Here is a 24,200-nt window from a genome sequence, read left to right as displayed (position 1 = left end):
AGAGGTATATTTTAATGTAGCTGCAGGGCATTTTAAACATTGATAAACTTCTTTTAAAATTATATTGGTTCCTTCTCCAACTCTTTATTCACGTGGCACCAAAAACGATTTTGTCTTTTCCCTTTGCTGTAAGCCTTTTACTATGACTTCATAACTGTATGGTGTAACTTTGATTCTCATCCGCTTGCTATCTTATTTGACACACAGTCACTTAGCATGAGAAGCCAAGAGTATCTTTTTCCTTTTTGACAAGGCTTTGAGTCATTCATTTGCTTCTCACAAGGGTTGGTTGGTTGTTTGTTTTTTGTTTTTTTAACTTGGAGTCTAGACATTCCCAGAAATGATTGAGGTCACCGAAAGTCTGACTTCCAGATAATCTGAGTGTTAGTGTCTATTTATCAGTTATAAGACATTGTTTAGAGATTGCCTGGATAGTATACTTTTGTTAGCAGATGTGCATCTGTGTATATAAACAGTACAAATAATTTGCACTTCTTTTGTTAGAGAATGCACACTTGAGGCTCTGGGAAGCTGATGTTCCCATCAGACTAGGAGGGCTGAGGCCATTGGCCAAATAGAATAATTTTAATATAGCAGTTTTGCCTAAGACTCCAGAGAATTAGAAATGATGAGGTATAGTCATTCCTATGGAGAAAGGCATAAGGGAAAACTTTTCCTTCAAAGACCTCTTCTTCCTTCTCCATTCCTACAATCAAAACTCCTGTCCCTTGATGTAAGAAGTCTCAGCTATCTGTTGAGATGATTTGATTAGAATAATTTACACCTGTAACACAATGAAGCTGAATGATGTTTCACTTCCATTAGAGGGGATTATCATTTTAAAGGAGGCATCTGTTAACCCATATTAAGTTAAAACTGATGGCCATCTTTTGGAACAATGATAATTTCTAGCTATATTTTGCCCCTTTTAGGATGTTTCCTCCCTCACTCCCATGCCCAAGCCATATGAACACAAGTCATTGTGTGGGCATCCTGCTTTTGAAAGGTAGCCATCTCTTTGTTACAAACCTTGGAAAGTCTCAAGTACTGTACAAACACAAGGCATTCAGATGATTAATAGGAAAATGTGTAATCAATCATGTTAGGTACAATTCTTATATGGAGAAATCTTCAAATGTAAAATGGATGATTTCCTTTTTCACTTTTCTTTTTTGCAAAACATAAATTTAGCTTTTAAAGCTGACTTTAGCCTTCCATTTTTGTTCGTTTGTTTGTTTTGAGTCTGGAAGTAGGCTTAGAAAGCCTACTAGTTTATGAATATCAAACTTGATGATGCTACTCATATAACTATATTGTGAAATTAAAGGTATTCTTCAGAAAAGGGGTCAAGACAACCCACTCTAGGAAATTCAGGGACCAAATTCAGCTATTGCTCTCTCTCCTTCAAGCATTCTTCCTGAAGGTAAGCAAGCTCACCCTGTAATTGGGGATAAAAGCTGAATGGACAGATGTGTCCAATCAACAGTGTTTTGATTAGAAGAAAGACCTGAGACTCACAGGAAGGAGGTCTCTGACCATAATCCACTAACAACACTAACAACAGCAGAACATAAGGTAAAATTATATATTTTCAAGTAGAAAGTTCACTTTGTCCCTGAGCTGTCTCTTCCTGGTAGAAGTCCAAACAAGAGAGAGGGATGACCAATGGGCCATGTGCCCACAGCCGAAAAGTTCAAAGCTCTCTCTCTCTCTCTCTCTCTCTCTCTCTCTCTCTCTCTCTCTCTCTCTGTTTGTAAGCCTGTAAGCTGTTTGTAAGCCTCCCCAATGCCTGATTCTACAAATAGTTGTGGGTTGTTTTCCTTTTGTTTGTGAGGGTTTTTTCTCTATTCTGACCTTGCACCACTGACAATTTAGCTATGACTTTGAGTCATATAGATGGAAGTCAACACCCTCTTGTTCTAACATAACTTGCCATTCTAGCACAGGAATTCTTAACCTGGAGTCCATGATTAGATTTTTAGAACTGAGGTCCTTGAAGGCAAGGATTCTAGCACTAAAGATAGTGCCTGGGATGTACTAGTGATATAACAAATGTTTATCAACTTATTCTATGAAATTTGATGGGAAAAAATTTTATATCTATATTTCTACTGTTCTCTATATGAGCAGTTAGGTAGCAGCAGTGTGTAGAATACCAGACCTGGAGTCAGGAATACCTGACCTCAGATACTTATTTGTTGTGTGACCCTGGGAAAGTCACTTAATCCCATTTGCCTCAGTTTCCTCCTCTGTAAAATGAATTGGAGAAGGAAATGGCAAACCAGTCTAGTATCTTTGCCAAGAAAACCTTAAAAGGAGCCATGAAGAGTGTGACATGACTAAATAAGAAGGGAAGTTTAGCATTTTCTTTAATTAATTAAAAACTTTGTTCTGAGGATCCCATAGGCTTTACGAGATTGCCAAAGAGGTCTACAACAAATAAGGCAATGAAACTCTGATCAAGGAGATTCTCCTATCTTGAGATAGGTCTTATATTGAAGGATGGATACAATAACCTAGCAAAAATGTCACTCATCGGTGTTTGGTCTCAAAATTATGAGCAGCTAGCTAGACAACATGGTAGTCATCAAGTGGCCCCAGGATGTTGTTGCATTGCTGGGTCCACATTGAGCTTTGGGATCCTCCTACTTGTGTCAGGTCCATCATAGTTGCTCCATTTGAGGCTGATAATTGGCCTTTACCTCAGTGATGGATCCAAGCTTGCTTGTTAGTTTAAAGCTCCAGATATTCAGGGGAATCTCTTCTGTTTGCTTCAGAGCTCCAGTTTACCTATAAGAAATGGGAGGATTCCTCTTCTAGGGAAGCCTGCAGTGTCCATAAGGCATAACTTAAGCATTGTCAATCAACTCAGGTATCCTTGCCTTTAAGAATATTCTTCTAAGAGAGGGATCCATGGATAGATTGTAGGGAGGGTCTTTGTACTTGAATGGGAAAAATACATCTTTATTTACATCAACCTTGAGTTTCCTTTGTAATCCTTTGTGTTGGATTTTTTTGTTCATATAGCCCAATAGCCAACAAGGTAGGACCCTGAAGGAAAGTCCCATTTATCCCACACTAGTTATAGCTTCTGTTACAGTGAATAACTTATTACATTCTGAATCAGGAGACCAGGGATAAGTTCCAGTCTCGTGGTGCTTTGTTATTCTCATTATTGATCTAGACATGATTTCATTAATATAGAGAACTTCCAATAAGAAAATACCCCTCTATCAATACAGGTATTGGTTGCAACAGTTCTGCTAGAGGATTGCCTAAGGGCTTTCGTTCTTTTTCAGTCATGTCCAACTCTTCATGATCCCATTTAGAGTTTGTTTGGTAAAGAGGGGCTTGCCATTTCCTTCTCCAGGTTATTTTACACAGGAGAAACTGAGGCACACAGGGTGAAGTGACTTGCCAAGGGTCATACAGCTAGTAAGTGTCTGCGGCTAGATTTGAATTCATGAAGAGGAATCTTTCCCCACTCCAGACATTTAGAGGACAACTGACTTGCCCAGCATCTCGCAGTCAGTATGCATGAACAAGACACATCATCTTTCTGAAACTCCATCTTCTTAGCTGTAAAAATAAGGAAATAATGCCTACACAATCCATAGCTCCCAGTGGCTACTTCTATAATGTCGTTCTCCTGAGTTGCCTTTGAGTCAAGTCTTCCCAGTATTTGCTGCAAGTGATCTTGAAAGAGTTCATCTTTTTTCATAAGTGATTTTTTTTTCTTTTCAAAAACAGAAAGCTTAACTTCAGCAATAACAAGGGTGAGTGTTTAGCTTATTACATTCTGGCAATGTATCAAATAGCTGGGATTTAAAAGACAAGAAACTGTGTTTATTTTAGCTTGGATGTCTTTCATTTGAGTTTCCAGGGCTTTCTGGATGCTATTATTTTATATTATCAGCCCTGTTTCCACCTCCTATCTTCACCATTTCCCTAGCTTAGGTCTTTTTAAAAGGAATTTAAAATGGAAAGAGAATTCTTTTTCTCACATTATGCAAAGCTTAAGCACCAGAAAAATGACCAATGTTCTAAGTACATAGCCCAGAAAGGGAGGATGAGCTGGGATGTTGGATGGGGAAGTGTTGAAGTGTGATGGTGCAGTTAGGATGGATCAGTAGGGGTGATGTGGGGGGAATGAGAGAAGGGTACACCTCTTTGGCTATTACATTAACCTCCACACACTTTCCTCCACTGAAACGTTTATCCACAATTCAGAAGATTACCAGGTTTGACAGGGGGAAAATAGCTTGTCTCCCTCCACCATACAGAGGTGATGATAAAGTTGAATGTGACACATTCTACAGATTATTAAATTTACCTCAAACGTATTTAGGTTACAGGGGGCAGCTGGATGGTTCAGTAGATTTGAGTACCAAGCCTAGAGACGGGAGGTCCTAGGTTCAAATCTGACCTCAGACACTTCCCAGCTGTGTGACCCTGGGCAAGTCACTTAAGCCCCATTGCCTAGCACTTACTGTTCTTCTGCCTTGGAACCAATACACAGTATTGATTCTAAGATGAAAGGTAAGGGTTGGTTTGTTTTTTAAGTATTTAGGTGATTGAAGTCATTCTGGATCTATTTTCCAGTTCTCAATTGTCCTGTGGGATGCTCGGGTGAAATATGCTCTGTAAGACCTTTTGAGAGTTAAAAAGAGGAAGTTCTATTCTCTCTACCCAGCCTGCACTTAGGGAATCTGAGTTCCATGCCAGTACTTCAGTATGATACCAGAAAAGGCTAGAGTTGGGAATAAGATCAACCTCCTAATTGGAGATTATGAGAAAAGATGGATTGATCCACTTGCATCCTCAATGAAAAGTAGAAAGCTCTTAGAGATATGGAGGACCCCATCTATACCAAAAGCCAATGAGGGTTACAAGGATTCTACTGATTGAGTTATGTTCCTATCTAAGACCACATCTAGATTTAGCCACCTTCCACCAAGAAAATTCAAATTGATTCAACAAATATTTACTAAATACCAACTATGTGTAAGACACTCTTGCCAAGCAATGGGGAGACAAAGATGGAAAACAAACAGTCCCAGAGTTCAAGTAGTTTACATTGTACCAGATAAAAATATGACATTTATATGGTACTTTCCGTTATCTCATTTGAATCATACAACAACCCCTTAATATGGATATTGTGAGTATTATTATCCCTTTTTAGAAGGAAAGTCATAAGAATAAGAAATAAGAATAACAACTAGCATTTATGTAGTGCTTTGAGATTTGCAAAATTCTTTACATTTGCTAACTCATTTAATCCTTGAATTAACCCTGTAAGGTAGGTGCTATTATCCCCATTTTATAGATGAGGAGATTAAAGCATAGATGGGTGAAGTGACTTGTCCAATTGGTTAGCTAGTGAGCATTTGAATCAGGATTCAAACTCAGGTCTTCCTGGCTCCAAGTCCTGAGCTCTGTTCACTGCACCACCAAGCTGCTCTCACAATATAGCAGAATACAGCTTCTGCATACTCGAGTATTCAGTTTCTCCATTTCTTTTTCTTGCCTCATCTTTCCTATATCTTTCCCCACACACTCACATTTTCTCTCCTTCGGAAAATTGGTTTGCTTTAGAAGGTCTTGGCAAATTCTTTGTAGAATTTCTCTCTCACTAAGGAGAAGTTCTCTGGCAGAAAGAAGTCATCCATGCTGGGAATAACCCAATTTTGAAAGCATTCAGTATATCACAAAGAAAAGAAACTCCCTGCCCCCCAGGTGGGAAACATCACAAATGCCCAGAAAGGGCAACCAAAAGGACATCAGTATTTTGATGTAGAGAAAAGAATAGTATATTTGAAGTCAATAGACCTGGTTCTGAGTCTCGGAACAACCTCGTACTACCTGTGCGATGTGGAGCAGGTCATTTAACCTCTGCAGCCTTCAGTTTTATTTTAGCAAAATAAATGGCTTGGAACCCTCTGGTTTTTAAAGTTTTTCCCAGTCCTAAAATCCTATGATTCTAGCATTCCATATACCTTATTTTAGATCTCAATAAAATCTTTATGAGAATAATCTATACAGGCAACGAACATTATCTCTGGTGAAAATAGGACAAGGGAAGAGGAAAGCTTTTGCAAATTATTTTCCACAGCAGACCACATCATCATAGTCACTCAATTAACTAGGAAGTAAAAAGAATATTAAAGCTTGTTCCATGTCTATTGATTACAAAAAAGTATTTACTTGGAGCAAAATCTTGGATCAAAGTCTACCTTCATATGTTTATGACCGCACATGATTTCATGTCAGATATTACTGTTGTGGGAGAGCTTCAAGGTGAAACCCCAGGTTCAGCACAGGTTGCCCTTGGCAAGAATGCAAGACTCCAAAGCTCGGCTTTAAAATAAAAAGAGAAATGTATTCATTTGGAAGCCATGGTGAATGGCTGGGAGACAGTGTGCGGGTGAAACACTGCCTCCCCCAGGAGATGAGATTTGGGGTTTTTATGCCCTTTTGATAACAGGGGTTACAGGAGAAAGACGAGGGGATGGGATGAATCAGGAATTCCTTGAGGTTGAGGATATAAGGGATGATCTCTGGAATTCAGGACATGATTAGATTAGGTACCACCAAATGCTTATCAGAGTGAAACTGGGAAGTGCATGTCTATTGTAATTGAAGATATAGGGGGAAAAGTTCAAGGCAGGGGGAAGGGGATGCTCCTCTCAGGAAGCAGAAAGGAATTTCTTATGTCCTCTTTGACCTAGAACACTTCTAGAGTTTAGGGTGTCCAGTGGGAAACCCAGGATCCCATGCCATTACCGCAGAAATAAGTTGGTTCAGTAATCTAAATATGAATATCAAGTAAGGGAGAAAATAAAGCAGGGAGGTATGTGTTCCCTTAAGATGTTTGCCACTGTCCTGGAGGATATCCCATGAAGTCCAGCTGAGAGAATGACCTACTCATGAGAAGTTCTGCATGTGTTCCTGTTTGCGTATATGCTGATGGTAGCAAGGTCTGGGATACATCAATGAAATTAATGGTTAATCAGGAAGCTTTTATTAAAATACCTACTGTGTGCAGAGAAAACAATCACCATAAATGTAACTATCATTATTTACAAGGAACTTATATTCTAATATAATTAGAATTATATTAGTGAATATAATTCTTCACTGATTTTTATTAAAATCAGTGAAGAGAATTTTTTAAAGGGCACTTAAAAAAGATCACCAACCAAGTCATCCACCAAAGCAAATTGGATGAAGAATAGATGTAAATATTAAACAGATCAGAATATGCCATTGAACGAGTAATGCATTGGATTAGGCACTGTACCAAGATACAGGCACAGACCCTGTCAAGAAGACAACATAGTCTAAGAGAAGGAATGTAACAGTTACAAATATAAGTATAGTATAAGAAAGAGTCAGTCAACAGGCATTTATTAAGCCCTGGGAGTGGCATGGGCATTGTGCCCTCAGAAACTCAAGCAAACTATTATCAGGGAAATTCCTTTGCTCCCTTACACCCTCTGACTCCCAACCCAAAACATCTGATCCTGAGAGGATTACCCTCCTTTGATTGTCCCATTGATTTGAGATGGACAAAGAGACACCCCTCATCCATCTGTCCTCCAAATCATGAGAACCACCCCCATGCCTTCAGGCAAACCTCCTCTCCCCCAACCCCTTGCTCCAGAGTCATGTCATTAGATCACATCTGACTCTTCTGTTTTCTTGGCAAAAAATGCTTGAGTGGTTTGCCATTCTTCTCCAGCTTGTTTGGCAGATGAAGAAACTGAGACAAACAAGGTTAAGTGACTTGCCCAGGATCACACTGCTAAGTGTCTGAGTTCAGATTTGAACTCAAGAAGATATCTTCCTGATTCCAACTAGTACATCACCTAGATGCCTTCTGCCCTTGTATCTTCCCTCAATTGCCACCTCTGTTCAATTTTCATTTATATACTCTTCCCTCATTAGATTATAAGCTCTTTGAGGCCAGAGACTATCTTCTTTCTACTTCCATTTTTTTTCTCAGAGCTTAGTTTAGTTCCTAGTACCTAATTAAATGTTTAATTTGGAGACCCAAGCTGGGCTTTGGAGAAAAACCATGTTTTCAAAGGACAGAGGTGAACGAAGAATGGATTCCAGACATAACTCCAATGAGTTAGAGAGTTGGAGCATTATCTTGAAGTTTATTAGCAATTTGATTTGGGGGGAGGGGGCAGCAGGGTTCTTCTCCTAATAGGTGTAAATTGTATCAGAGAGAGAATGCCCCTTAATACTAACTTGTTTTTTAAATTATTATTGAATTCAGCACTTCCATTTTCTGAACTGCATTTGGGTATGGTATAAACAGTCTTCTCTAAACCAAATCTTGACTTTAGCTGTCACCACCAAGCATTTACAAGCTATCACCTGCAAATGTAATTGTAGAAATACTAAATGTCTTAGAGTAATGTTTATAGTACTATTTATAGGCATCTTTTGTAATTACAGTGCATAACTTGATTTGCAAGGAGCTCAAAACATATTACAAATAATATCTCAATAGCAGGCAGAACTATCTAATGCCCCTTCTGCTGGAAAGAACATTAAGTCCAAAAAATGCTAAAGCAAAATACTGTTCAACTTTTAAGGAGGTTATGAGCAGACCTCAGCTGAGAATAGAAGCAAGGTGTCCTGGTTCCCAGGGCTCTCTCTCCCTTTCCTTAGCTGTGTCCCTTTGGCAAGGCAAACAACAGTGACAATATACTTCATTTATTTGTACAAAACCTTTTAAATTTAATCAAAATTATTTGTTTTACATCTTGTAATGTTCTCTCTCTCTTGCTTGGTCTTAAGTTCTTCCCTTCCCCATAGATCTGACCAGTGTACTCTTCCACATTCACCTAATTTACCTACAATATCATTCTTTATGTTTAAATCATATAACCATTTTGAACTTATCTTGGAAAGGGTATAAGATGTTGATCTAAACCTATTTTTTGCCATATTGTTTTCCAGTTTTCCCAGCAGTTTTGGTCAAATAGTGACCAAAAAAAAAAAAAAGCTGGGATCTTTGGGTTGATCAAGCTCTAGATTGCTGAGGTCATTTCTCCCCAGTCTATTCCATTGATCCATCCTTCTATCTCTTTAATATATTCATTTAAACGATTGCTATTTGCATGTATCACCTTTATCAAATTGCTTACTGTTTCATGGAAGGGGATGGAGAGAATTTGGAACTCAGAATTTTTGGAAAACAGGTTTTAAAAGGTACCTGTAACTGGAAAAAACATTATTACAAAATAAACCATTGCTATTTGTGGGAGACTGGGCAATGGAACTACACAGTGGATCAGATGGCAAGAGAGAGAGGAAGATGAGGAAGAAAAGAAGGTAAGCTATAGCTGATGTTAAATATATGCTCATATTTCATATATATGTATTTCATACACACATATGCATCAATGTATATTTTCCATATATATAGATATGCCTATGCATAGACTTGATGTCATAAAATAAAATGACCCATTTTGCACCCTGCTCCTTTATTCCAATAAAGATAACAGCTCACATCTATAACTGTGAGATTTAAAATGGTTGAGGTCTTAAACTGTAGTGATTAAAATAGTTGAAGATGTAAATTGTGATAGATATAAGAGAGGGTGAGTAAATTTGACCGCAGAAATGTGTTTCACTACAGTGTCTTGAGTTTAAAATCAAATATAAGGTAGTCGCCAGGGAAATATTCCCAATTATTCAAATACTCAAGTCAATTGGGTTTTATAGAGATTTTAATTAACAATACAATGAGTAATCAAAGAAAGAGAGAGAGAGTAAGAAAAGGAATAAGTATGAAGGGCCTCAAGCCAATATGGCCTGGACCTGAGTCTTAAAAGAGAAATCAGTCAGTTTTTTAACACTCACCACAAGGTCTGACTAAACAAGGATACTAGTGACACCAGGCCAGCGTCCTTCCTCAAAGAGTCTTCCAGCCAGAGATTGTTTCAAAGGGCCTCTCTCAAGAGCCTCCAGAGCTCCTACCCCAGAGGGACAGAGCCCCTCAGAGGAGCTCCTCAAGGAGCTCTCCTTCAGAATGAGAGTCAGAAATCGAGATTTTTTGCTCTTCTCTGAGCTCTTATTTTTAAGGGCAAAATCTCCTCTGTCACCTCCCCTAAGTCCTTACATCTACCAATCACTGTAGATGTTTCTAAAGGACCGCCCATTTTGAATTCACAGCTGAGTAGTTTTAATCTCTTTAGTAAGTCAGGAAAAAATGTTGCTGTGTCAACAAATTTCATTAAGAAAAAACCTCTGAATAAGTTATCACCCTTTTAGGTTTAAGTAGTTTACAAGTTGCCCCACCTTTATAGGTACTTAGTATCCCATTGTATCAATTCTAAAACAGTCATGACTCAAAGAACTTCCTGTCCCTTCCCTAAGCATGGATCAAAGTACTTTCATTGTTTAGCAAGCAGTTTTCTGTCCTAAAGCAGTCTTAAGTAGGGTGGAGCAGGGACACTCCCATAGCTAGGAGCCCCCACACTCAAGTAGAGTTCTCACCATCTGCTAGGGAATTTTTTCAAGTAGAAGATTCCCCAATGGGGAAAATTTCCAACATTCATAAGTCTGAGAAATTTTAAGGTTTACATAACTCATGTAAGGTTTGCAAAGCTTTCATGGTTCACTATTCTCATTTAATTCTCATAACTCTGTAAGGTAGATCAACAATTTACAGATTAAGAAATTGTGACTCCCAGAGGTTAAATTACTTAGCCCAAAGTCATGCAGCAAGTACATTTCTGAAGTGGTATTTCTGATTCCATATCCAGACACTCTATTAACCTATTCTGAGGCAACATAGCTTAGAGATAGGTTCATTAACTCGTGACACCCTCATTTTCCTTCCCCTTTCCAGAAAATCTCTTTCTTTTCTTTGATCAAGGCTTTTCTTCATAGTCATTTGAACAAGTTCCCATTCATATAAAATGACTCTACCAGGGCAACAAGAACATATAGTGTGATTTGTCCTGACCCCCTTCTTATAACAAGTTAGTTCTGATAGTCAACAGTTGCCTGAATTAGGGAAATGATAATCATTTTAAAAATTAAATTAAAATTACCTCCAACAATCTTTTCATATTTTCTTTGGCAACAGATTTTGATGCTTAATTGATTCCAAATACATTGTGGAGACCCATGACAGTCACCTTGATATCCCATATCTCAGCATGTTCACAGTAACAAACTTCTTTAAAAAAATAAGAATCCTTAACAATATTGCTTTTCAAATTGATTTTCAATGACAAAAAAGAATAATATTTCTATGTCCAGTGTTTACCTACATTCCCTGTGAATCCCACAATGAATAAGAATCCTTCCCTAATTAAGAAGGGAATATAATAAAAAAATTTTATTTGAAAATGTTAGGGAGATGTAGCTCTGATTGTGGGGAAAATAGCACACATGTGGGAGTAGATTATATTGAATTCTGGTGACTCACACTTTGTCTATACAAATCAGTCTGAATGTAGGGCAGCTCCAGGCTTGGGCCATACTTGTATATAAAAGGTAGGAATTTTGAAGAAAATAAAAGAATTGAAATGGATAAATTGAGTGATAGTCTTTTAATTCTTGCTGCCTTCTCATTTATCCATTTGAATGGCATCCCCAGACAATGTTGGGGAGCCAAGGAAAATATAGGAACCAGTACTCATCAAGTTCTCATGAGATTTTGTTAGCAGAGCCTGCTAGTATTTGGGGGGCACAAAATCATCATAAAGGGTTCAATAAGAGGTATGAAGAATTTCTCATTTCTAATCTTAAGTCACATAATTGTCTGGAACAATATTCAGAAGACAAAAATAGTTAAAAGCAACAATTGTATTAGCCAGGAGCCCTTTTGACAAGACTTTCGTTCAAATACCTTAGTATGGTAGATGTTTGCTATGGACTAAAGGAGCTTAGATAGAGACTTTCTACCCACTATATCTTAGCAGATAGGAAATGAGTGTCCCTAAAGAAATAAAGTCCAGAAGTTGGAAGTGGAGAGGTCTCAGATCGCATACCCAGCAGAGAAGGCTAGAACAACTATGAAAACAATGGAACCACTTCTAACAAAAGCAATGTGTTTAGTAGAAAGAGCAAAATGATGGCTGATATCACCAAGGACAGCAGCAGCCATGAAGAAGCATCAGGGATGAGTTACCCTGACCATATATGTCCCTTCAGGTATGTCTTCCACTTCTACCCTGGGTACATGCATACAGTTCCTGGCATGTGCCTTTTCCTCATAGTTCCCAGTTGCATATTCTCTGTAGGTCCACCAAGTGTTTTCCTTGAATACATATACTTCTATGTGTGTGTTCTCATGAATGTTCCCTGGCTATGTGTGCCTCTCCATACATTTTCCCTAGATGTGCCCACTTTTCCTTCTGATAGATTGTGTGTATATTTGTGGAAGAATATTCTTTGGGTTTAGAAATGCTCTACTGCTATTTTTGTCCAATTAGATTATATATACTTATTTGTACATGTCATTTACATGTGTCAGTGAACACCTTGAAAGCAGGGACTGTTTTCTGCCTTCCTCTCTATCCCCAGAACTTATCACAAGATGTGACATATAAGAGGTACATAATTAATATTTATCAACTTGGCTTAACTTCTTACTATACTATTTGATTAAATTTTCATGATTAGAATTATCTATTTATCTATCTTCTGAGTTGCAAAGCTAATTACAATGGTTGAAAACATGAACTATGACTATTTAATGATAAAGATTCCCATAGTTTTTGAAACTAGGGGAAGTTTTCTAATGACATCCCTATGTGTTTTATGATGGACAGAGAAGTATAAGCAAGTACTGGACATGGTGTCTGGAAGACTGAGGTTCAAATCCTGCCTTGGATAATTACTAGCTTTGTTATCATGGGCAAATCACTTAACTTCTATCTGCCTCAGTTTCCTCATGTGAAAAATGAGAATAATGTCACTTTTCAGTGAGGACTCTTAGGAGGATTAAATGAGATAGTATAGGAAAATGCTGTATAAACCTTAAGATGCCATATATTATTGTTACTTTTACCATTATTTCACAAAATGTAGTAAAACTCTTTCTGCCCTCCTTCACTTTAGTTCCAAGAAATACATCAAAAAGAAGATGATTAAGGAAAATCACTTTATTGGCAGATTATTGATTCGACTGATCCCAAGTTAGTTTCTCCTATCATATTTTGGGCTCTTTGAAGTTTAATCTGGAGAAATAGGGAGTAATATGGGAAACCCAGCCTCAGTGTCTTGTCTATAGTTTCCTAAATTAATCATCAGTCCAATTCACAGTGGCTTTGAAAACTCCAAATTAACAAGTAATTTGACTTTGGTGATTTCCCTGTCTTCTGAAATTACAGGGTGTATTGCCATGAACTTGGGTGACATTCTTTTTTCTCTTATTTTTATTGGATGGTACTCCCTCTGAAAGCATTTCCAAGAGTGATGTTTCAAAGAAAAGGCTGGGGAAATATTTTCAGAGATTCCATGAGCTCCCATTTAAGATGGATTTTAAGGCATGTTCTTTCAAGAGCATTTTGTATAGTGTGATTCCATTCAGTCCCTTCCTTGGCCCTTTTTGTCAGGCTGCTCTGTTTTCTTTCTTCTGATTTCTGTTTAGAGTGGCATACCAGCAGATAGGAAGAGGCAGCACAGACACTGGCCATGGCAGTGAGATTTGTAGGAGGGGAGAAACTACTAATCAGGCCACATCTCAGAGTGTGAAATCTAAATTTACATATTTTTTCAACAAAGCAATTTCAACACTCATTTTTACTTGTTTCATTTAAATCTTTCAATCAACATTTACTTGAATATGTGAAGGAATATGTGATTTTGTCACTTTGAATTCAATGACCTAGATCATAATTCCTCCATATCTTGGTAGAGAAAGCTGTCTTCTTTTGTCTAGACCTGTAATTTCACTAGTATATAGGAAACTTTGAGTGTGCAAACTTCCTTCATCAATGCACATTAACTAATTTCTCACTCATTGTGAGTTGCCTGGGGACTCTTGAGAAGTTAAGTGACTGACCAAGGGTCATGCAGTATGTCTGAGGTGAAACTTTAACCCAGGTCTACCCATTGAAGACCAAATCTCTTATGATTCTGTGCTGCCATATGTAAAATAAATACTAAGGTTTTCAAGGAGGGACACACAACTGGAGGAACCAGGAAGGGCTTCTCATAGGAAGTGATATTTCATTTTAGGCTTGATTGAAGCCAATGTATAAAGACAGAGGAGAGTCGATAGGAAAGAGCGAATAAATAAAAGAATTTTTATTTAATTCTAGTAATTAGGAGCCATTAAAGCTACTTTAGTAGAAGATAGATATGATTAGATCTTCTGTGCTTTAGGAATATTAATTTAACTGTAGAATGAAATAGAGGTGGCAGAAGCAACCTAAATGCCATACGCTGACCTCAACACTTCCAAGGATGGCAGAGACCTGATTAAATGTAGATCCTATCTGGTTTTAATAGGTCATGTATTAATTTTTTAAAAGAAACATATGAACATGTGTGATTTCCTAGGTCAGTGTGCATTTCACAAAGATCCTTATATATAGTTGGATGGCTCCCATTTCTACTTGTTTGACATCACTAGTATGAAAGATTGGACAGGGAAAAAGTAGTTATTATAGTAGTTCAGGGAAAGGGCAAAAAGAATCTGAACTAGGTTGATTGTGGTATAAGGAGCGAGAAGTTGATATAGTCTTGCAGAAACCATGCTTCCAACATATTCCTTTCTTGGATTTTCTTCAGTTCTTTCCATTTCTATTGCTTTGGTCCTCATATAGTTTTTCTTGGTCTTGTTTAGTTGCATCATTTTCAAAGAGAAACAAAGTTCAGCCAATTTGGGAAATGTTGAAGAGATTGAATCAACAAGTCATTGTAATCTACTGGACTTGAGTTGGAGGGGGTAAAAGAAAGTAAAAGGCTAATGATATCTTTTCTATAGTAAATCTGATTAATTGAAAGAATGCTAATTTCTGAGAATGAAATAAAGAAATTAGGAGGAAGAGTCAACTTAAGAAAGATAATGAATTCAGCTTTAAACATCTAACTAGGGTTTGAGATGCCAAAGAGAAATCTAAAGAGCATTGTCTACCAGGCAATTGCAAGTATGAGACAGGAGTTAAGAAAAGAGGCAAAGGAAGGCATCTGGGTAGGTCAGTGGATTGAGAGCCAAGCCTAGAGATGGGAGTTCCTGGGTTCAAATCAGGCTTCAGACACTTCCCAGCTGTGTCACTTAACCCCCATTGCCTAGCCCTTACTGCTCTTCTGCCTTGGACAGAAGAAAAAAAGAAAAGAGGCAAAGGCTAGATATGTACATCTGGGAGTCGCCTAAAGAGAGAATGGCAGTGGGAGAGATTGATTGATTGGTCACTGTCCTTCTTACTCAAAGAGGGCCAAAATGATATCATCAATGAGTCAGGCATAAATTGGATTTAAGTCATCAGCCCCCCCTTTCTCTTCCAGGGTCATTGAAGTCCAGTGTCAAGACAAAAGTCAAGATGAATGGTCATGTCTGAGGATGCAGTGGATGACCTTGGCTTCTTCAATGTCTGATGAAATTAAGTTCTCTACAGCAGAGCTTCCACCACTTTCATGGCCAATGGAACATATCTCATCCAAAGTTCTTATCCACTGCTTCCCCTGAGGGAAATCTTCCCCTGCCTAGAGACACACAACCCTAGCTCACCAATGGGTTTGAGGTCTGTTGGTTACCTTCAACCTAGTTTAACCTGCTTGCTGAAATGGTTTGACAGCATATGGCCACTGTTCGTGCTACAGCTTCTTGAGTCACAGATGAGAGCCAGGTGGCAGAGGACACCAAAAGAGCTCAGCAAGACCTCACACACAGCAAGACACTAATTTTTCCTGAATGCCTCATAAGAAAAGAAGACTGAAGATAAAGTATCCTAGGCAATATTTACATGTGAGAATAGACTATGAATGATGATTCTGCAAAGCAATGATAATAATAAGATGATAAACATCTGTAAGAGTGGTGGGAACAAATCAAAACAGATCAATGTCACACAAACCCAGAGGAAGAAAAGTATGTAAAGGGAAGAAGTGTTCAACAGAATCAAATGTATTCTTTTGATATGAATAGAACATATTGTCTGTCCCTTACTCTTTGCTCCTCCCTCCCATTACTCTAATGATATCATTTATACCACAAATTGCATTATGTAGCAGCCTACTGTGAGACAACTGATGTGCTTACATTAATTATTTGTGCCCTGATCAGACCACATTTGGATTTTTTGTCCAGTTATTGATACCATATTTTACAGAGTGCATTGATGAGCTGGGAAAAATCCAAAAGATGACTAGGATGGTGAAGAGCCTTGAGATCATGCCTTCTGAATGCAAAGTAATGAGACTGGTGTAGTTTAGCTTGGATAAGAAAAGACTTAAATGGGCTTACAATATTTGAAAGTCTTTCATATGGGAAAGGGATTAGGCTGTTTTGTATGGGTCTACAGTACAGAATTAGAAGCACAAAGAAGTAGAAGTACCAGGGAGGAAGATTTTGGCTCAGTGTAAGGAAAAATTTCCTAACAATTAGAGCTATCCCAAAATTGGAAAGGGCTGTCTCAAGAGATTTTCCATCACTAGAAGTGTTCAAGCACTGGCTAGGGCAACCACTTGTCAGAGATATTGTTAAAAAGATTCTTGTTCTGGTTTGATTAGATACCCTCTGATGTTTCTTCCAAGTCTAAGGTTCTGTGATATGACAAGTTCAACATGAGCCATGAATGTGACTTGATGGCAGCCAAAAAAAAATAATGTGCAACCCAAATTGCATTTATAAAGGCACAGGATTCATAATGAAAAATCTGTTCATTCTCCTGTATTCTGCCTTGCTTCAACCATGTCTTGAATACATTGTTATGTTGGGGCCAATGTTTTTTGAAGAACATTGACAAGTTAGAGAACATCCAGAAAAGTGTAGTTGGGGTGCCAAGAATAATTGAAATCTTGCTTTATATGGATTCGTTGAAAGAACTTGGGATGTTTCTCTTGAAGGGAAGACTTTGGAAAGCATGATAACTTCCTTTCTGTATTTTGTTGTCATATCATCAATTTAGAGCAGGAAAAGACATGAAATCATCAAGTCCAATCTCCTCAGAGATGAAGAAACTGAGACCCAGAGAAACAGATTTGGCCATGGTCATGCAGGCAGGGTCAGATAATAGATATGAACCCATTTTCCTAATTCCAAATCCAGGATTCTGTCTACTATGCTTCTGAAGTTATTTTGAGAGATTGCCATGTGGAACAATAATTAGACTTGCTCTGGTTGGTTCCAGAGTACAGAAATAGGATAAACAATAAGGCAGTTCAGAGGGAAACAGTTAAGCTCAATAGCAGGAAAAATTTTTCTAAAATAAGAGCTAGCCAAAAGTAGAATGAGCTGCCTCACAAGGTAGTGAGTTCCTCATCATTGGAGGACATCAAGTGGAAGCTAAGAGACCACCCCAAGCCTTGACACCTGCATGCTGGCCTCTTCCTCAGCCTCCTCCCACTAAAATTCAAAGTTATATCCCTGAGACACTGGCCTCTGATTAGTGAGCTCTCACCTGTGCTGGACCCACTGTACCACTTCCTGGCCATCCCCAAAGCATTCACATACCCTATGTCTCACTTTCCCATCTCCTCTTTCTTTTTCTTCTATGTTGTTTTGTCCACTAGACTGTACATTTCTTGAGGGCAGAGACTATTTTGTTCTCTCATATTTGTATCTCCAGGACTTAACACAGTTCCTGTCACATTGAGACTAGTTAATAAATATTTTCATTGATAAATTAATCATTCATCTGTTTAATTTTTTTTCATTCATTGATGTTGAAGATGCTGAAGAAGGGATTCCTCTTCAAGAATAGGTTGTGCTAGATGACTTGCTAGGCAGCTAGGTGGCACAATGGACAGAGCACTGGACTTAGAATCAGGAATATCCATGAGTTTAAATCTAACCTCAGATTCTTTCTAACTGTCTGACCCTGGACAAGTCACTTGACCTTATCTACCTCTGTTCTTTATCTGCAAAATGAGCTAGAGAAGGAAATGGCACACCACTGTGCTAAGAAAATCCCAAATGGGGCCATGAAGAGGTGGACATTACTGAGCAATAAAATGATTTTTAGAATTCCTTTTCTTTGCCCCCCCCCTTCCTCCCATGGTAATCGCCAAAGCTGAGGACATTCTTTTTAGGGGGAAAGATTGTTGGATGTGGAATGAGATACGTGTAAGCAGAAAGTAAAAATTGGGCTATGTGAGGAACCAAAGATCCTCAAGAACACCAACTTTATTTTTTTTTATTTTAACATTATTTTATTTAGTCATTTCCAAGCATTATTCATTGGAGACAAAGATCATTTTCTTCCCCTCCCCCCATCCCATAGCCAACGTGCGATTCCACAAGAACACCAACTTTAGAGTGAAACTTTATTTAAAGAATGAAATCAGAGACCACATTTCTCAGATCTGGAAGATCACTACCAGGTAGAAAAATGCAAGCCAAAGGAAGTGTTGGTGAGCTGATTGTTCATTCAAGTCAACTTGCCTCCTCAGAACTTCAATGACTTGCCACAACAATCTCTTTCCTGGCCCTGAAGGAGTTTTGGGACTCCGTGAGCTCTTTGGGGACAGAGAAGCTGACTGTTATTGTTCCGAATCTGGAGTTTCCTCCTGATAAAGCACTTGGAGGTTCTCTGAAGCTGGGACCACTTACTAGAATAACAAGACAGTCTTTGATCCTCTACAGCACTGGTACCAAACTCAAATAGAAATGAGAGCCACTAAGCTATATATAAGGACCCTTTATAACTGCCTAAAGACTTAGAGGATAGCACTTATTTATATATTTATTTGTTATTAGTGCATCAATACAATAAAATCATAAATTCCTAATTACATTTTAATTGTGTTGGAGCTGTATTTGAGAGCACTGGAGTCCCCACAAAGCCTGCAGGCTATGCGTTTGACAACTCTACTCTCCAGCATTTTTTAATCTTCTCTAACTCCTTGCCAACATCCTTCTCACCCTAGAGATGCCTTTTCTCTAAGGCCCAATCTCACAAGTCCTTAGCCTAGAGAACCAGTTTCACTAGGGACCCCAGCCACACTCACATTACTCATATCATTTCCCATTTAATTCACTCTCAATGCCACCACCTTATTCTTGTGAAAAGGAAAACTGAAACTCAATCTTTTGTATTTCTGCCTACTGAGATTGAGCAGCCATCGTTTGGAATGTAATGGGAAGGGGAGTGACAGTTGGAGTGGGAGAAGAGGCTTGTGGGAGAAACTGCTGAAAGGAAGCATATTTGCCCTCTGAACTCTGTTAAGTGAGGAGCTAAGGACCTTGAGCTCTAGATCCCAACCTGTGGAAAAAGCCTTGCCTCCATTTTCCTTACCCAGAAGAAGAGAGAAGATTCCTGAATGTTTGAAAGTATCATCTAGAGGAAGAACCAAACAACAACTGCTGCTGAAAGGGGCTGATCCCTTAAACTGCAAGGGGTCACCCTGAAGATCCTTTCCATCCCCTAACTTTCCCAAGGACACTTGCCATCTGTTTATTTAGGATAGAGACAGTTATTAAAGAAGAAGAAGAAGAAAGATAACCTGAAGCTGAGCCATTTTGACTCACCTAAAGAAGCAAAAATGACTTGTAGGGTCTCCTATTCCCACAAACCTATCCCCTTTCTTTTATTATTAGGATTATTAAACCACTTTTAAATTTAGAAACTCACAGTCAGATTCAAATTGAAGGAAAAACAAAGAAATAGAAGGTGGTGGGCTAGGCTAGCCATTTAGCCTGGGCTAAACAACTAAAGCCAGCAGTGACAGACTGTCTGCCAGACAAGGGGGACTTCTGGGGTTTCAAATACCAGTCAAGCCTTAAAGAAGTAAACTCCACTATTCCCCAGAAGTCCACTCAAAAGATACCGATTCTGTCATCCTTAACTTAACATTACCCAAGGGTACCTGTCTTGTGGGTTGAGTGTGAGGGAAATAGAAAGATCATCATTCAGCCCAGTGGGTATCTCTCCCTTTACCTCACCAGCCTCCATATTCCCTTTTCCCCTTCATCTCACCTTCATATTCCTTGTGACAATTCCTTCCTTATCCCTTGTACCTCAAACCTTACATTCTTCATCTTCATGCCATTTTTGAGGGTAGAGACTATCTTGTTTGGTTACATTCATAGCCCCAGTAAATAGTACAGTGCTTGGCACATGGCATCTGCCTAATAATTGCTTCATCTATCATTCATTTGTGATGTGCTAGACACTGTGCCAAATGCCCAGGAGGAGAGTTACCCATTCTCAAGGAGCATGGAAAATGCAATCATACTCTCCTTTTCACTCCCCACATCCTAATCCCAACTCCTTGTGAAGCCCAAGCTTACTAGTGATTAGGGCCAATTTGGGGGCTAATTATGATTCTCTCTTTGGAGAAGAAGAGCAGATTCCAAATTGGAACCAAGGAAACATAATCCAAAGATGAGGTGGAGAAAGAACCAGGGCTTCCTCAGAGTCCTGAAACCCGAGGGACTGGGAGGATACCAGAAATTCATTTATAAGAGCAGAGCTTTCAGACCAGAAAAATTAACCCTGAAGACAAAATTCAGAGAGTTATGGAGCTGACTGTTTGATCCAGCCAACTTTCTCGAGGCATAAGGTTTTATATTGATGGTGGACACTCTCTTCCCAGCATGGGCTGCCATGTTGATCTGCCCAACTAACTGACAAAGCTGTGGGTATGGATACCTTCCAACTCTGAGATTATGATCATAACTGAAAAGATGTGTCCTTTTATTTGGTCAGCTAATAAAGTGGTCTATGGATGAGACTTAAATAAAGGAGTTGCCAGTTTCCTGTAGGAAGTAGGCAAAAGATTTTACAAGGAAAGAGGCTGGCTCTGAAGTCGGAAAACTTGGTTTCAAATCCTTTGTTCCTTTCTATAGTTATTTATATAGGCAGCTAGGAACCTATATAGGATAGAGCACTGAGCCTGGAGTCAGGATGACCTGGGTTCATGCCTTGCCTCAGATACAAATTGGATGACCCTGAATAAGACAGTGTCCCTAGGCTCCATTTCCTCATATGTAAAATGGGGACAATGATTGCCCCTCCCTTCATAAAGTTATTGTGAGGATCAAATGAGATACCATTTAATAAAGTACTTTGCAAACCTATAGAACTTCATGAATGCTATTATTATCATTACTGTTTCTATGACATTGGACAAATCACTAAATTTTTTAATGGATGCAGGCCTGTTTTGTTTTGTTATTGTTGTTGTTGTTGTTAATTTCTAATATAAAGAGCGGACTAGCTGCCTTCCAATGGCCAGCCCCAGATCCAAGCTCCTATGATCTTTCTGCCCTGGATACTCTGAGATCTGGGGATCATGGACATGGGCAGGTTTGTTTAAAAGGGTTTGTGTCTACACAAAGGAGGAACTGATGGAGTCTGAATGCAGACTGAAGCATATGATTCTTCACTTAATTTCTCCATGAGTTTTTCTCAAGTCAATCAATATATGTCTTTTTTTAAAGCATGATGAATGTGGAAATATTATATGATGGTATGTGTATAATCTATGTCATATTAATCTCACTTGGGGAGAGTGGGAAGGAGGAAAAATTACAAAATTTTAGAAAAAGATTATTAAAAGTTGTATCAACTTACAAAAAAATTAAGAATTTTGTAAAAACAAAGTGTTTATGACTAGTTCTTAGTTCCACTAGAAATAAGTAACACACGTGAACATTGTTTTAATTTATTTGTTGAACCACTAAATACTCTTTCTCATTGGAAAACTCATACTATACTCATATTTTAAAGCCAATTTAAGTCATTTCCTCCATAAAGCCTTCTCCAGATCGTAATGATTTCCCCCTTTCCTGACCTTTCAGTCATACCAATTGACCACACCATAGATTTTGATGATTTTAATCATTGTTAATATAATTGTAATATTTAATATTCTCCAATTTGGTTGGTTGAGAGGTGGGGTTAAAAGGATGTGTGTGTCTGTGTGTCTGTGTGTGCGCATGTGCATGCATACACCCATAAAAGTCTTGTCTCCCTCCCAAAACTTAAATTCCATGGGTCTGAAGAGCACTTCTTGTAATCTGTGCTGTCTGAAAATTATTGTTGGAGTATCTGGAATCCTGAATACAATTCCAGGAAACTGGAGGCTTCTAGACAATAATATGTAAATTTAAGGAGGAAGAAATATTCCCTTTTCTGGGAAAGCCCCAAGTACCAAGAGCTTTCTCTTCTGAATGAGTTCATACACATTCTTTATGCCCCTCACTGTTCTCTGAAGCCAATACCAATTAAGAAGAAGAATCCTTCTCAGATGTACCCCCTTCAAATGTATAGTTCTTAGGGGAAAACTTCATTTTTGCCAACCTTATGGGGCATGACTGGACTAAAGTGCACATGTTTGACTACCTTTTCTGCCCCACAGTTCTATGTCTCTTGCCAATTTTTCCCTGTACTTTGGGAGAAGGTAAGAACTTGAACTTGAATGAGATGTATATTTCTCTTGCTTTTACCATACCATGAGTTTGCTTCAAATCCTATTATGTTGCATAAATCAACAAGCTAGTTTTCTTAGGAATTAACTTTACATTTCCCTTGGATCTCTTTTTAATTATTAAAGATGATTTAATTGGATTATTCTTGGATATAATCCACTATTTTCCAAATATGCCACTTAAAATTCTTAAACTAGAAAGCTGAAGAGCCTTGTGGCTGGAGAGCAACTTGATCCTAGCTTTGACTTGACACATACCATAGAAGGCAAACCCAACGATTTGTAGATGGCAAGTTCTCAATTAGGATCCAGACCTTCTGCCTCAGGCTTCTCATAAAATTTCTAGCAGAGAATGACCATAAACTACTTTTCCATGCTCTAGACATTGCTGTAAGAGGGCAACAGATAGCTACTGACCTGGTAGAAAGGAAGTTAAATTGACTCCACAAATTAACATTTTTATTGTCTAAGAATGAATGAATGAGAATTTATTAAGCGCCTACTATGTGCCAGGCACTAAGATACTATCCTTTGAACTAATGCCAGGAGCTCACGTATTTGCTAAAAACCAGGAGTACTATGATTATTTGATCCATGTCCTTAGTTATGTCACATTTAGTTAATAGTTTTAGATTTAAAAGTTTTGTGAATCTACTGTTGATCTCAACTATGATGTCTTTAGATCTTTCTTGAGTTTTTTAGATTACCTAAGTATCATCTTCCTACACCTCAGGTGACTTTATGAAGGGCTCTTCAACAGAGAGTCTCCAGGCTTCTCCATCTATGGGAAAGTCCCTTCTCTCAGGAGGATATTCATCAGTAATAAGAGAGTAGATGCCAAGTTGTCCTGCTTCAGTGAGAATGACTCCTGACACAGGAGAATGGCCTGAGAATCAAAAGAACAAGATGGCAGGTTAGGTTTCATCACTTACAACATGTGTGACTTTGAACAATAGGATCAATTGAGATAATGGTTTGTTTGTTTTTTTTTTTTCAAAATATCCATTGACAACAAAAGCAATACGATTTAGGGGGTAGTCTGTAGAGGGGCAGCAGGATCCAGTCAAAAATGTGTTGGATTTCAAGTCCAGGAATTGGTTCTAATCCTGGCTCTACCACTTACTAGCCATGAGATCTTGGTCAAATTGCTTCAACCCTCTGGGATTCACTTTCTCGGTTGTAAAACAAGGGACTAGACTAGATGGACTCTAAATTCTTTTTCAGTAAAGAGGGTGCCAAACTGGATAAAGCACTGAACCTGCATCAGGAAGACTCATCTTGCCCAGTTCAAATCTAGCCTGAGACACTTACAAGCTGTGTGATTCTGGGCAAGTCACTTCACCCTGTTTGCCTCAGTTTCCTCCCCTGTAAAATGAGCTGGAGAAGGAAACAGTAAACCACTGCAATATCTTTTATTTTTCAAACCCTTTTCCTTCTATCTTAGAATCAATCCTGGGTATCATTTTAAGGCAGAAGAGTGATAAGGGCTAGGCAATGCAGGGGGGTCACACAGCTGGGAAACCACTGCAGTATCTTTGCCAAGAAAACCTCAAATGGAATCACAAAGAGTCTGACATAGCAGAAATGATTGAATAATAAATCATTTTCTACTTCTGCCATAA

Source organism: Monodelphis domestica, chromosome 5 (assembly GCF_027887165.1).
Source record: "Monodelphis domestica isolate mMonDom1 chromosome 5, mMonDom1.pri, whole genome shotgun sequence".
Lineage (NCBI taxonomy): Eukaryota > Metazoa > Chordata > Mammalia > Didelphimorphia > Didelphidae > Monodelphis > Monodelphis domestica.
The sequence above is the reverse complement of the archived record's forward strand: the minus strand, read 5'-3'. Positions refer to the sequence as shown.